Raw genomic sequence first — 14,727 nt, 5'->3', positions numbered from 1 at the left:
GAGGGATAAATTTAATTCAAATTTATGTAGCGTTTCCTCAATCCTGAAATCCACATCATACACTAAACTGGGGTGTAATTAGAAATCGGTTTACGACAACTTTTTATCAAGTAGTGTCATATGTAACAAAACAAAAAATTACTTCGTTGTATAAATTATGTACTGACATACTATTGGATGATAACCCAATAGGCTACATTCATAATTTTATTTCTGTCACCCTTATATATGTGTTATTTTCTTCTTTACAACCCCACCAATGACAACGACCCTGCACAGGGACGTTTCCCTTCAATGAAACGTCTGTATTTTTTACATATGTAGCCTACTCCCTCCCACCCACACTTCGAGTCCCAAAAACACATTCATGAGACTTCACTCGCGCGTGCCCCGCTTCCCGCTAGAGCCGTCTGGAGATTAAAGGAGGCTTCACTTAGTATTTATTTACGCGCAACGCGCAGTCAGAACCTACTGAGCAATCGAGAAACGTCATTCGTTACTTTAAAATCTATTTACATTATTTTGTGTTTATACCATAATTGGCGGGTAGTGTATGGAAATTTGAAGGTAAGTCGATATTAGTTGTTTTTTTTTTTTCATTTTTCAATCTTGTGATTAGTTTTATTTGTATCAAGTATTCATCTTCAATTCGCGCAAGACGTTAACGACTAGTTTATCGTATATTAAAACTTCCGGCGGGTCTTTAATAGAACTTTTTTTATGTTAAAGTAGATAATTGATAACCTTTTGAATCTGATTCTCTGGGAATTCATCAGAGTCTTATTGAATTTTTTTCTGTTCGGTTATTCAGTCTAAACAGCTTCCGTTTTCAATTTTGTTTTTTTTTAAATGGCACAGTAGGTGTAAGATGCGTCTATACAACGAATTTCAGCTATTAGGAACACTTACCGGAAATTGAAATGAGGCTTCTTTCGCCACCTAAACCAATTTCTAAATAAATTTGGAAAATAAATTACGATTCTTGATTGAGATCTTGGGAGTAGGAAGTTGTAGCTGTCTAAATCAACGATTCATTTAAAAGGAAAAATAAATAAAGATACACTCACAATTTTTTAAAAATTCATGCAAATACGTTTTTTTAAATTAAAATTTTTTCAAAACTTTATCTACTAAAAACAATTATTAATGCACTGAAATTATATGAGAGATGCGCTTTTAATAAAACTACTAAAATTTTGAATTATTTACGAAATATTTCATTCCAAATCAGCATATATAAAGTGATGTGTCTTTGAATAAAAAATTCCAATTAAAAAATAAAGAAACATTGGACAGAAAAAGATGAAACATATTGCAATTACACCGGATTATCGCAATATATTTAAATGAGCTAGTTATACATATATATAATATGAATGTTTCTAAATCTTTTTGATTTTAAGTCTTTTCTATTCCAAAATTAGTTTTTCATATATTTTATATTTTGATAAAGACTTAAATAGATGTAGAAACGTCAATTCTCTCTATCTTTCAAAAATTATTAAAAAAAAACTAATTTTGAAATAGGAGAGACCTAAAATCAAAAAGATTTAGAAACATAAACAAATCAAAAAGTCTAAGAAATAAGAAATTAAAGAAATTTATAATATAAAGCTCATTGATTAAGTCTTCGTAATTTTACGCTTTATGCTTTCCTAGGAAATTTTGAACAACATTCATATAATATTTCCAGGCGACTTTTTCCTGACCATTCAGCTTCCCTCCAAATTTTTCTTTCAGGTATAAGAATCCACTACCATCTTTAGGTAAAAAAATTTTTTTACATCAGGCCAAGTATGTTGTCAGAGTTCACTAAAGGATTTTGGGCCATCATTTTTTTGTGTAGTGACTTTTTCTGTGTCGCCTGTCCCATTCGCAAATGAAACATGAAATATTTTGAAATATGGCATTTTTCAATTGATAACGTAAATGTTTGACGGTGAGATGTAGGAGTTAATTCTTCACACACATAACAAAAACTGTCCGAGTTATTAGAAAACTTTCGCGGCATATTTAGAATGTAACAAACGTAACTTGGTTGAATGCAATCCTTATACAGTCTCCTAAATAAAGTTATTTAAACAAAAACAAGTAAATGAGGTCAGAAAAGAATATGTAGTTGTCACAAATAAACTGGATATCACTGAAGTGAAATAATAATTTTTGTTGAATGAGGGTACATCAAATAGTGTTTACCAGTGTTATTAATCATTAACTTATTGTCATTACTAACTTTTTCTAATACTATCTAGCTTTTTTAGGTGTCGAATCATTTTCCTCTCATTTTTCCATTATTCAATATAATTTCATTTTTATCCAGGGCTTTTTTTATCTTCTTGGACTTTATTTGTTCACTCACCTTCATTATTTTCCTGAAAATCTTCTATGACTAATTATCATTATCATTTTTTTCATTCATTTGCATTCATAGAGAATGTTATTTCTGAATTGGTAAAAAAGCATAAAAAAAGTACGTCATTTTTTAACGCAATTATGAAACTGTTTTATAAAAACAATAGGCTGTGAACGCTTTCTTTTTTTCGTTTAAGAGAATCTGTTTTGTGTCTAATTAAAATGCGTGTAGTATTATTATTAGTGATGGAGAGTAATAGTAAAGAAAGTTTAAGCTGCACACCAGAAGATGTGGTTGTATCGGCAACTGCAGCGACTATGAATATGATAAAGGAATATAATTAATTCTTTTATGGATTGGCGTACTAAAAAAGCATAAACAGCTTTACAGAAAGAGTGTTAATAGCTTACTTTGGAACTAAATCCAAAATGTGGAAGTCTTCAACACTTTGGTCGACTTATTCAAAACTGAAAGGCATCCTACTAATGATAAATAACGACGTAGACATCGAAACTCATTGCATATTTGAAAAATAAATCAATTGGCTATAGACCCAAAAAATCTGAAACATTCACCCGAGAAGAAATTTATAAGTTTCTGTTGCAAGCTCCAGACAATCATTATCTCAGGCTTAAGGTATGACAGCAACAAATTTTAATGTATGCTTAGATATTTGTAACATTTTTCAGGTTGCATTAATATTCGGAATCGCAGGAGCTCTGCGGAGGAAGGAATTGTATAAAACGGTATTAATAATACCGGAAATGTTTTAATTATCACAGTACCTGATACAAAAACTCATGTTTAACGTCGATTTACTGTTATTGGTGAAATATCTGACAATAGATTGAATTTTGTGAACATTTATAAAAAATATAAATTCCAACGACCCACAAATGTTAAAAGAGATCATTTCTTTTTGCAGTATAAAAATGGAAAATGCAAAACCCAAGTTGTAGGTGTCAATAACTTTTCAAAAATTCCCTCGCTTATCGCAACATATTTGAATTTACCCAATTCAAAAAACTACACTTGGCATACATTTCGACGCTTTTCGGTGGTGATAAACTAAAGAATCACGGTGGGTGGAAATCCAACACAGTTGCGGAGGGTTACGTAGACGAATCAATAAAAAACTAAAAGGATTCCGCAGTGAAAAAAAACTACAGACGATGTTATTTCTTTGAACTCGTTAAATGTTGCCAATAGTACCAATAGTAATGTAACTTCTACTTCATTTCAAATTAATAATGCTCACAGTTGTACTTTTAATATTACTATTACAAAATGAAAATTGATAAAAGTTTGTCGAATTTTTTTATGTCTACGGACGTAGACTACATTTTGTATGAATCTTGTGAGTAAAGTAACATCGTCTTACTCGTGAAAAAAAGTATTACTTTACTCACTTGTTGTATAAATAACTATTCTTCTTATCCTAGCTCACGTTTTTCAACTGAAGAAACTGTTTTTACTTATTAATTTTTAACATTGTGTAACAATTGATAAAGAAGTTTTTTGATATGACGTGCTTTAATGTGAAAAAGTCAGAAAATGTCTTAAAATCGCAATGATACGTTTCGGAATAGCTTTAAATTTAGAAATAAGAGAAGCTTTTGGATTTTTAACGACTCTGAACAGCCTGAAAACGCAGAACTGCGATTGTTAGTAGTTTTCGTTGTACTGTGGAAAGCAAAAATCATTATATGGTTGTGAAGAAAACCAGTCGAGCAATAGAAACTAATCATTTATTGTTTTTCAATCATAATTCACCATAAAACCACTCGAGCTACACTCTCATGAATTTTCTCAGATTACATCTCGTTACTAATAAAATTATCGATGATTTTTTAAGATGATATAAAGTAGCCACTTCACCAACAATCATAATTACACTGTCCAATGTGCGTTTCGATAACCAAAGTATCGTCTTCAGAGACTGAAGTTGAAATTAAAAAAAAATCGCTTCGTAATAGCTTCAAGTTTTGGAAAAAGCGAAGCAATTGAATCTTTCAATTCAATATATAGAAAATAATGCTGTTACAATACAAAAGCATTTTTTTATATAAAATGTTTATGATATATGTAGTGGAAAAAACTCCACACTTTCTTAACTATTTTATTGGTTTTCAGCTTTTCAATTGATCGCGTCTTCATTTTCCTTATGTGTTTGTGTTTCTGGCTCTCTCTCTCTGATTTAAATATATGTTTGTTTGTGGCCTATGCCCTTTATATTCACTATTTGTAAATTCTACCTCATTGTTCTTGTCTTCTTTTATAATTGTACCTAGATGTAGACATGTGCTGATACTCTTTCTAAAACTTGATACTCTTTGAATTTAATTTCTCTTTACTATTTTTATCTTTGAACTTTGTTTCTTTCGTTTATTATTTTTGTCTTATTGTCTACTCTCATTTCCATTTCTATTCTTTCATTTTTCTTTCCATATATTTATCATCATCATATTCTTTGAATTTGTAATTAAAACTATGTTTTCCGCACATAATAAATTGTCTAGTTTAGCTAGTTCTAAATGTTTGTAACCCATTATACTAGCTAATTGTCTTTTTTGTTAACATTTCCAACTATCTTTGAATTTAAAATAACCTCAAATAATAGGTAATTGATTTATTGAATTATTGTGAGATCTACTAACTTTGTCACCAGATATTTCTCATCAGTAGTTTCGTTATTTGTTTTCCAATTACCATAATGTAATTTTTTCGACATATCATCTTGTTTAAAAGTATAGAGCAACAAATATCAAATTCGGTTCGTAAATAGTATATTGTAATATCTACCATAACTCATATTGATAGTTGATAGATACTATCAATTAAAAGGAATAGATAAAATAATAATCTCACGACAATATTTATTTGTTAATTAGCCAAATCATTTGTCAAATATATGAACTAACATTTATTGAATCAAATTGTCAATTCATAAACATGTGTTTTATTTTTATTTTCCACCATTTATACGCATTCACAAAAAAATTTTATTCGATGTAAAATATGTTTTTGTGACTCATCCGTTTCTGCTAAACATACAGACTGGAGCCTCCATCTTATACGTAGATAAATAACGATTCAAAGAATTTGATAGAAAATACACAACAACTCTGATTGCTAGAAAATTATATAAGTTTTCCTTTTATCGCACATAAGCCATTCAAACTAGAATCGATCGTTGAACTTTACGAAAGTTGTTTCCAAATATTTACTTGTGTAACAACGAAACTCATTTTATTCAAACTGCATAACGTTTATTTGGTGTTTAGTTGATACTTTTATAGTGTTTACAAAACAGTGGTTAAGAGACACTGCATTCATCAGTTTCAAAAGTGGTTCAAATTCGAATTAATCTCCTGGCCAAATTAACTTTTACAGTATAATGTGAAGTAAAATTTCTAACTCTTAATTAGCAATTTAAATTAGCGCCGTCATTCTCATGACTGTTTCGTTTCTATTGGAAAACGATTTTTACTTGAAATGATTAATATAGATATTATAAGAAATCCAAAAATAATTAGATTCATCTATACCATTGGTTCCAAAACTTTTTTCCTACTACTAATTCCCAAATTTCGAAAAAAGTGTAAATCTATAGATCTATCTATAGAAACTGACTTTCAACGACGAATTAACAGTTAGAATTGATTGCTTGATAGAGTTAGTTGATAATAAAATGAACTAAACTAAATTTTAATTGATTGTACTGTAAGTGGATATCAAAAAAGCAAAGTAGGCTAATCCAAAAAGTGACTCCATCCAACTATACGTTTTTAAAATCTACCGTGACTCACAGCACGGGAACCAATCTTCTTCTTCTTCTTCTTCTTCAACGTATTGTAGGCCTCAGGCCTGTAGTTTCCAGCTTTTCATCCCTGAGTTGTTGATGTCCATGAATTCATCCATCTTTTTGGAGTCTTTCTCTGGTCATCCTGTCCACGTGTTCGTTCCAAACTCTTCTACGTTTACGTCCCCATCTGAATATTTCTTCCACCTCACATTCGTGTCTTATGTCTGTGTTTATCTTTTTGTCTCTTAGTGTTTATATATTTCTGAGTATTTTAATTTAGTTTTTAGTTCTTTCGTTGTCCGCTCTTGTTTCTATAGCATATGTCGATATGGGTCTACGCAGGTTTTGTATATTTCAACTTTTGCCCTTTTGTTCATATTGGTATTATTTCAGATAATGTCCCTGATATTCGACTGACTTTATTTGCTTGTCCTTTTACTTCATTTATTCTGTTCGTTCTGGTTTGTCAGAAACAATCAATTCTCACAAATTTTATTTGGAGTAATGAAAAGAAGTATAGTACATCTTGATAAACATGAACCTTTCGACAACCAGCGTACTTCGGTATGTAACAGCAATCGTTGGTGTAATCTATCACCCAAATTTTTCGCTACTAGATCCTTTTTAGATTGCTTATAAACCCACGTTATCGCCTGATAATGGCAGGAGCTCCATCTGTTGCCACCGAAATAACGTCTGTAATTGGAATCGTCTAACCTAATCTACTGACTGCTGGAAAGGATATTTGGCGCCCAACACTTTACAGTCAACCATCAAAAGCACTTTGTTGACCCTAAAACAGGGACCTACACCCAAAATATCAGAATCAGAAGTAACTTGGACCTGCATGGATATTTGGCGCTAGAAAGTGAAGGCTTGGACCTGCATCTTTGTGAATTTCTCTGGAGACGGCAACTCCAGCGAAAAAATGTGGATCCATTCGATGAAATTATTGTAGATATAAAATATTTGTATCCTGGAAAGAATGATCGAACCTCCAACGGAAGAGGATCCCAGATATATTTTCTTAGTACTTATTCGATGGTGACCATTCCCTATCATTTTTACCTTCCAATTCCTCTTGGCGTTTTTCGCAAGTTTATCCATAATGATAGAATGAAAAATAAAAAAAATCCAATGTTTTAATGTATATAGGTTTTGTATAATATTCAAAAAGACGAAAATATGTACACATATAAACTATTAATTAGTCCCTATACATTAGACCGCGTACGTGCACAGCAATATATATTACGAACATCAATGCTTTCTAAGAAATTTTCGGAATCCCATAAGGTTTAATCATACGCAGACGAAAATAGACCGTTGTCTCGAATTAGTAGTCCATTTGAAATATGCTGCTTTTACTTTACAAATAAACAAAATATACAGACTGTCCCATTAAATATTTAATGATGGTATTAAGTACAGGAAAAATATTTTACTCGAATTTTCTCTTAGTACAGTTTCTAACCCATGTGAAGTTAGCTACGGATTTCTAAGACGAATATTTCGTTTACAGAATAAATTGACACACATCGTTTGTTTTGAAATCGAAACTTCAGCATTTTTTCATGTTCATACTGAACACACTGTTTAAACCACTACTACACCAACACTTACCTTTAGTCTCTGAAGACGAAAACTTGGTTATCGAAACGCGCGTTAGACAGTGTAATTGTGAGTGTGTAGTGGTGTAAACAGTATGAATATGAATATCTCCAACGGTTCTAGAAACTCTAATTTAGCATAAGCCTATGTCCGGCATATTCTTCGGGATTTTTAGTTTCAGGTATTATGCAACAAGTTTTGTAACAGTGCTGTTGGTATGGTAACATGTTGAGCGTAACATCTACGTTTCGGTATGCAACAAAGAATCTTCTGCTGCTGATATTTTTAGTCCGTAGACGGTAAAGTACACAGGTCTCGAATCTACATCCCTCTTTGGTGATGGTAAAACTTATGCACTTGATATATTGCGCCAAAGATCTTAAACACTAAAATCATTTTTGCTCACTTTCAAACTTGTTCAGTTTGGTCTATAATTTAATCATGAATCAACTTACGAGCAAACAATGCTTGCAAATTATTGAATTTAACTATTAAAATTCATGCTCGGTTAAGAGAGTGCATCGCGCACTTCTTTGGTGGGCCTACTGAAGGAACTATTCGGAAACTTGTGACTAAATTTCAAACCCAGCTTACACTATTCGACATTAAACGCAAACGTACAGTGAGGACCGAAGAACATATTGCGGCTGTATCGGCCAGTGTTACTGATGACCGATTCACCGCAATTGGGCCTTTGTTACTCCACTATGTGGAAAATTTTGCCAAAGAATTTGGGTGTAAAATCTCATAAGATACGGCTGGTGCAAGAATTGAAGCCACACGATCTCCCACAACGTCTGACATTTGATGAATGGGCGTTGGCAAAGTTGGAATGAGATCCACTTTTTTATCGAAAAATTGTGTTCAGAGACGAAGCTCATTTCTGGTTGAATGTATACGTCAACAATCAAAATTGACGCATCTAGAGTGAAGACTAACCAGAAGCATTGCAAGAGCTACCAATGCAATCCGAAAAAGTGGCTGTGTGGATTATGGACCGGTAGCATCATTGGGACGTATTTCTTCAAAAGCGACGATGGCTGGAACGTTACTGTGAATGGCGAGCGCTACCGTGTGATGATTGACGATTTTTTTTGCCCAAAATGGAAGAATTGGACATTCTTGACATGTGGTTCCAGCAAGGCGGTGCCTCCTGTCACACAATGGCCAAATTGAGAGCCGCCTTCGGTGAACAGTTCATCTCCCGTTTGGAGCCCGTCAATTGGCCTAGATCGTGTGATTTAACGCCTTTTGACTATTTCTTGTGAGGCCATGTTAAGACTAATGTCTACAGGGATAAACCAGCAACAGAAGCCAATATTGAAGCATTTATTCGTGAAATACTGGGCATGGGCTATCTAAAGCGGAGCCACGGCCAATATTTGCATAAAATCATCTTCAAACATTCAATTATACTGTTCGTTCTATCGATTCCAATAAAGATTTCATCAATTTTGTGTCAAAATCGAATCCTATACCTCTTAAAAAATCACTGATTATATCTAAACAGTTCTTTAGCGTTGAGAACCGACTTCATAACCTAGAAAATTTCATATTCTTGGCTTTTTCGACCGAATAAATAAAATAAGAGAATATCATCAACTTTTTTGATACCTCGCCATTCCATGAAAAGTTGATTCTCGTTAATATTTCCTAGATTTTGCTGGTAACAATCAAAACTGGCTTGTGTCGATAGCTCTAATATATTTTGAGGAATATCTGGATTTCTTTTGGAATACATTATTTAAAACTAACATGAATTAAACTGACTGCAAATAAAACAATGCCTAAATTTAATTCTTATACGATGTTTTTCCATAGATATAATAAAATGTATCGTTCATTATACGTCCAAAAATAGATTTTTCCAAACTTTTAATGAAATATATTCATTCATTGGACCCTGCTTTGTACGTTTGCGTCTATATTCTTTTTTTTTTTTGTTATTCTAGACTACACGATTATGTGAAAAATATTAAAATTTTTCCCAATTTTCACGCCTTGAACTAAAGCTTTCAGTTTGTGTATATTTTATTAATATTACTTCTTTCACAGATATTTCTGGCAATCTTACAAAACTGTCTCGATGTCGATCTTTTCGTTTTAGTTAACATTCCTTTACACGCTTATGCCCGAGAGCTATATGTAGGTTTCATTCATGATAGTTAATTTTATAACGAACTGTTTTAGTGGTGTTAAGTTGATACTCAATTATATCTACTGACTTACATCTGAAAATTTTCTAAAAAAATAATAATTAGTACACCCAATTCGCAACTTTAAAGTTTTTCAAACAATTTTCATATGAGAACATATATATACAATTGAAAATCAATGACATAACTATGAAAAATAGAAAACGAGGAATCTCGACTTAAACTGTAGGTTGTTTCAAAGGTAATACTTGATTTTACACTCCACAATATGTGCAAACGGGAAAGGGGATCTTGAATACATGGCGAGAAAACTTAGAGTAAGAAAAATGTGGTATTCAAATCCATATTACAAAACACAATATCTCTGCATTGGTGGAGAGATCGCGGATCTTGTTCTGGATAAAATGAAACAATAAAAAACTAGCCAAGGATCGTAGTAGTCACTTCTGATTTATATATTCTAACATTAGAATTTTGGCAGAAATTAATTTGTTATTGACCTTTCACTGCAATCGAATGATTCATTAAAGCCCCAATTTCGTTGCTAAATCGTCCTCTATCTATGTACTCTCTAAAAGTCTTTAAATCAAAGTAAATTCAGTTAAATTTGTGATGATATCATTCTTCATATTCGCTGGTAAGATTTTCTTACATATTTTTAACGTGACTTCCGATTATCTTCAATAATTTCTTTTAAAGCAAAATTTCTAAATTTATATCCGGATAAATTCGTATTTTCTATTTATTTGGGAAACAGAACTAATAGAATACTGATTCCTACATGGATATATTTAAAAAAAAATATATTATTTCAGTTTTTTTCATATGTTACAGCAAAAGCTCCTTTTTATCCAAACCTGTTTCACCTACTCGTTAAATCTTTAGAAATTTTCAGTCGTGTTCACGTTTCCGTTCTTATATTTTTTTATAAATAATTATTTGGCTTGACTATGGGTACACTGGTTAAGTCCTTGATGGTCAAACTCCAACCTGGCACCTGTAGAAATACGGAAAATACGGAAGACGCCGACATAAATTTGAAAATAAACATAACATAAGATGATAAAGGCACTTAATGGAATTCTATGGAGTACAGAGATAGACAAACAAAGGAAAATGAAAATATATGATGCCATGATCAAAAGTACGTTAATATATCGATCAAAGATGTGGTTTATAAAAGAACAAATGAAAAGGAAAATAAAAAATACAGAGATGAATGTAATAAGAAGGGCATCTAGGACATGAAGATTGGAAAGAGTGACTAATGACAGAATTGACGAACAAATGAGTGTAATGGGTGTACAAGAGACAGTTATAACATGTATAGAAAAAAAAAATTGGTATGGTACGGGCATGTTCACAGAATGAAAGAAGAGAGACTGCCACAGAAAGTAACGATCAATAAGCGAGCGAGAATTAAGAGAGGAAGACCGCAACAATAGTAAACCTCAACGGTACATGTCTTCTTCTTTTTCCTTCTTGTATGGTAGGCTTACAACCTGTTTCTTCTTCAGTTCCAGCTTCCTGGATCCAGATTATCACACCATCTCTTTCCCGATCGACCAATATATATTTTCACTTTCTCTGTTGTCTCTACTAGTCTTTTTGTATTAGTTGTATCGGGTCTTGTCTCTGCTGTGTATGTCAAATGATTGTTTTACATAATCTGCTTTTTGTTTCTTTTGTAAGATGTCAAGCATTTAATGAACCTTAACCAAAACGTTCAAAGTTATCCATGCATAAATAGACTGTTGAAGTCCTAAATTTTTTAACTGAATGTTTCATATCGGGTATAGAAACATCAGTACTCCAACTTTATATTCGTATGCAATCTCTATACACAAAAATATATGAAAGTTTTAGCATTTTTAGTCTTCACATTAGAAGGACAATATTATGAGCAGCGCTAGTTCTTTAATCAATAATTTAAACTGTAAGATGTATAACAACACTGAATTTTCAGGTAATTACATTAGATAATAGCTTTGAAAGACATATTTTTTATGTGAACTATAATCTTTGTAAATGAAACTGAAAGATTATAATAATTTTTGAATTTTTGTTTGAGATACAATTGATGTAATTGGTAAACATGAAGATAAATATACATTTAACGTAATGAGCTACTTTTGAATCACTTTTCAGACAATTTTTAGCAAATTAAGTAGCATCTATGGTGAATAATTAGCAAACCTTCTAATTCAATAAGTTTTTCGACGTATCGATACATTTTTAAGTTTTATGTATTACTAGCTAGTGATTAAGTTGGAACCGTCTCTTAACCCACATGATTGTCATAGTTTAACAATGTAGGTTTAATATTTTATTCTCTCAAGATAAGATTCTTTCTTATAGCTAGAATCTAGAATCTAAAATCTAGAATCTAGAATTTATCCGAACCAAATCTGTTATGCATTTTACTGGTAGTGCCTCAAAAGTTAACAGAAAAATATAAGTTTTTGTCATTCGTGTCTAAAATAGTTTCAATACTTTCAATCACAAAATTATTACTTCTCTCGTAAGTTATGTGAACAGCTCAGAGTTATCACCAATTATTTTCGCGAATTCATATTAGGAAGTTAGATGACAGCTGAATCGTTATATTTGATGCCACACATTTGCTGTATTTCATATCACAGCAATTTCACAAGTTAGTCTAGTCTATCAAGCGTTCGGTAAAATACGCGGAGGTGTCATCTGTAACAAAAAAAATCATCATTCGGAAGAATTTCCTGTGCATTCTTCAGTTTATGGTGTTGAAGAAAGTTCGAACAGTCCTGAAATCGGAAAAAACGCACGGACTTTGCAGCTCCTCTCAGTTCTCAAGCACCGCATTTGATTAACCAATTGTAGCTTAATGATCTCACAAGAGATTTGGATTAGCCCAAAAGAAAAAGCTCAAGTTCAAGACTGAAACAGTGGAATCTACTTAAGGTTAAAGTTACCGGGTACTAATAACATCACAGTTCATTAGTTAATTGGTTCCCTAAAAAGAAGTATTTAATATACTGCAATTACAGTGAGTGCTAGATGATTTTAGAACGGGTTCAATGGTTGATCTGTGCAGATTTTAAAGCTGCTGCTTTTGGAAAAGCCGAGGGAGAAATGAACATGATATGAAACGAATAGGGCTATCAAGAATTGTTTACGTTCAAAAATGTGAGAAATGAATCAAATTTAACCCCAAAAAGACTAATCAAATACTTTATGAAATCCGTGGACAAAGATGGAGTTGGTTTCAAATTGTTAAAACAAAAATTTCCTTCTTTAAGTGATGCTAAAATAAACGAAGGTGCATTTCTTGGACCCTACATCAAAAAATTATTCACTGATTCGAATGAAAAATAAAGATAACCTTGGATGGCGTTTGTCAAAGTTACCGAAAACTTTTTGAGTAACTAATTTCAATGAACGTTAAGAATTAGGTATACCACCTCTCAAAGGCAGCAAACAGATCTGTTGGCTGCTCGTAATGTCCGATTAAGCCTACAAACAGTTCAAAATAGGCTGAGAGAAGCAGGTATACGAGCCAGGGTGCCAGCAAGAGGTCCACGTCTTACCAGAGAACATCGAGTAGCAAGATTTGATTTGCTTTGGAATTTGCTCGAGAACACGCAAATTGGAATATTCAAGATTGGTCCAATATTTTATTCACGGATGAATCAAGATTTTGTCTGTATACATCAGATAGGCGTGTACCAGTATATAGGCGCCGTGGTGAACGGCACGATCAGGTTAATGTTTGTCAGTGTAGTGCCCTATATGCCTAATATCGGTGAAAACTCTGTGCTAATGCACGATAATGCTTGACCAGACGCTGCTAGGTTCGGCAGTACTTAGAAGAGGTCGAGACACCCATTCTGAATTGGCCTGCACGTAGCCCGGACCTCAACCCAATAGAGCAAGTCTGGAACCAACTAGGATGGCAAATTCAGCAACAACCAGCACCAATAAGAACACTAGATGGGAAAACATGCCGCAAGGATACGTCCAAAACCTGGTTAGAAGCTTTCCAAGACAAATGGAAGCTGTAATTAAAGCGAGGGGCGGCAACACTCGCTGTTAGAAATTCATTGGCTGATTTTAGTTTATGCACCGTTCATTTTTTTGTATAGATGTTTTGTACAATTTTTTTGATATTTTCTATGTTTTGGTAAATCAAACTTTTTGTCCTCTGTAGATTACACTGATATAAAATAAATGTTGCAAAAGACGTTTCTATTGGTGTTTTAATTCGTAAAAAGAATAAAATTCGAAAAACAGGCAACACATTTGAAATGTTTAAAAAATAATGAGTGATGTGATAATTTTTGTGGGATGTTTAAATCTTTGGAAATGCATTTTTTACATTTCCGGAAAATATTGACGCTTTAAATGACGAGCATGGAAAGCGCTTACATCAAGACATCACAATTGAAAAGCCTTTCCGAGGAAAATAGGAACCAGCAAGGCTTGCAAATTTTACTGTTGGTTTTTAATTAGAGACTTTGAGTACTCCGAATATAAAAGACATGTGAACAGTCTCAGAAAACATGTTTTTAGTGCTGATAATAAAACTGGAGTATAAATAGTTAAATTTTTCAAAACAATAAATTTATTTCTCACAAAAATGTCACATAACTCAATTTTTTTTTCACCTCTCTTAATCTTATTTTTTCTATAAAAATTACTAATCAAGAATTAAAAATTAATAATATTTTTGTTGTTCGGTGTCACAAATAAGAATTGACTAATCTCACTGTAGCATTGTTGAATATCGGAATCAATATCTTTGTATATTTTACTGATGCCATATCTCA

The 14,727-nt window shown here is 32.4% G+C and overlaps 1 protein-coding gene across 1 annotated transcript in view; it reads left to right on the top strand.

Moving 5' to 3' along the window:
- The first annotated feature begins 400 nt into the window (after positions 1-400).
- The window catches only part of LOC130897303 (phosphoinositide 3-kinase adapter protein 1), a 95,101-nt gene continuing 80,774 nt past the window's right edge, over positions 401-14,727 (top strand). Inside the window, 1 exon segment of the mRNA XM_057806079.1 lies at positions 401-567. The gene's annotated coding sequence lies outside the window, so the exon portion shown is untranslated.

The sequence above is a fragment of the Diorhabda carinulata genome, chromosome 8 (genome assembly GCF_026250575.1).
Source record: "Diorhabda carinulata isolate Delta chromosome 8, icDioCari1.1, whole genome shotgun sequence".
Classification (NCBI taxonomy): domain Eukaryota; kingdom Metazoa; phylum Arthropoda; class Insecta; order Coleoptera; family Chrysomelidae; genus Diorhabda; species Diorhabda carinulata.
The sequence above is the reverse complement of the archived record's forward strand: the minus strand, read 5'-3'. Positions and strand labels throughout refer to the sequence as shown.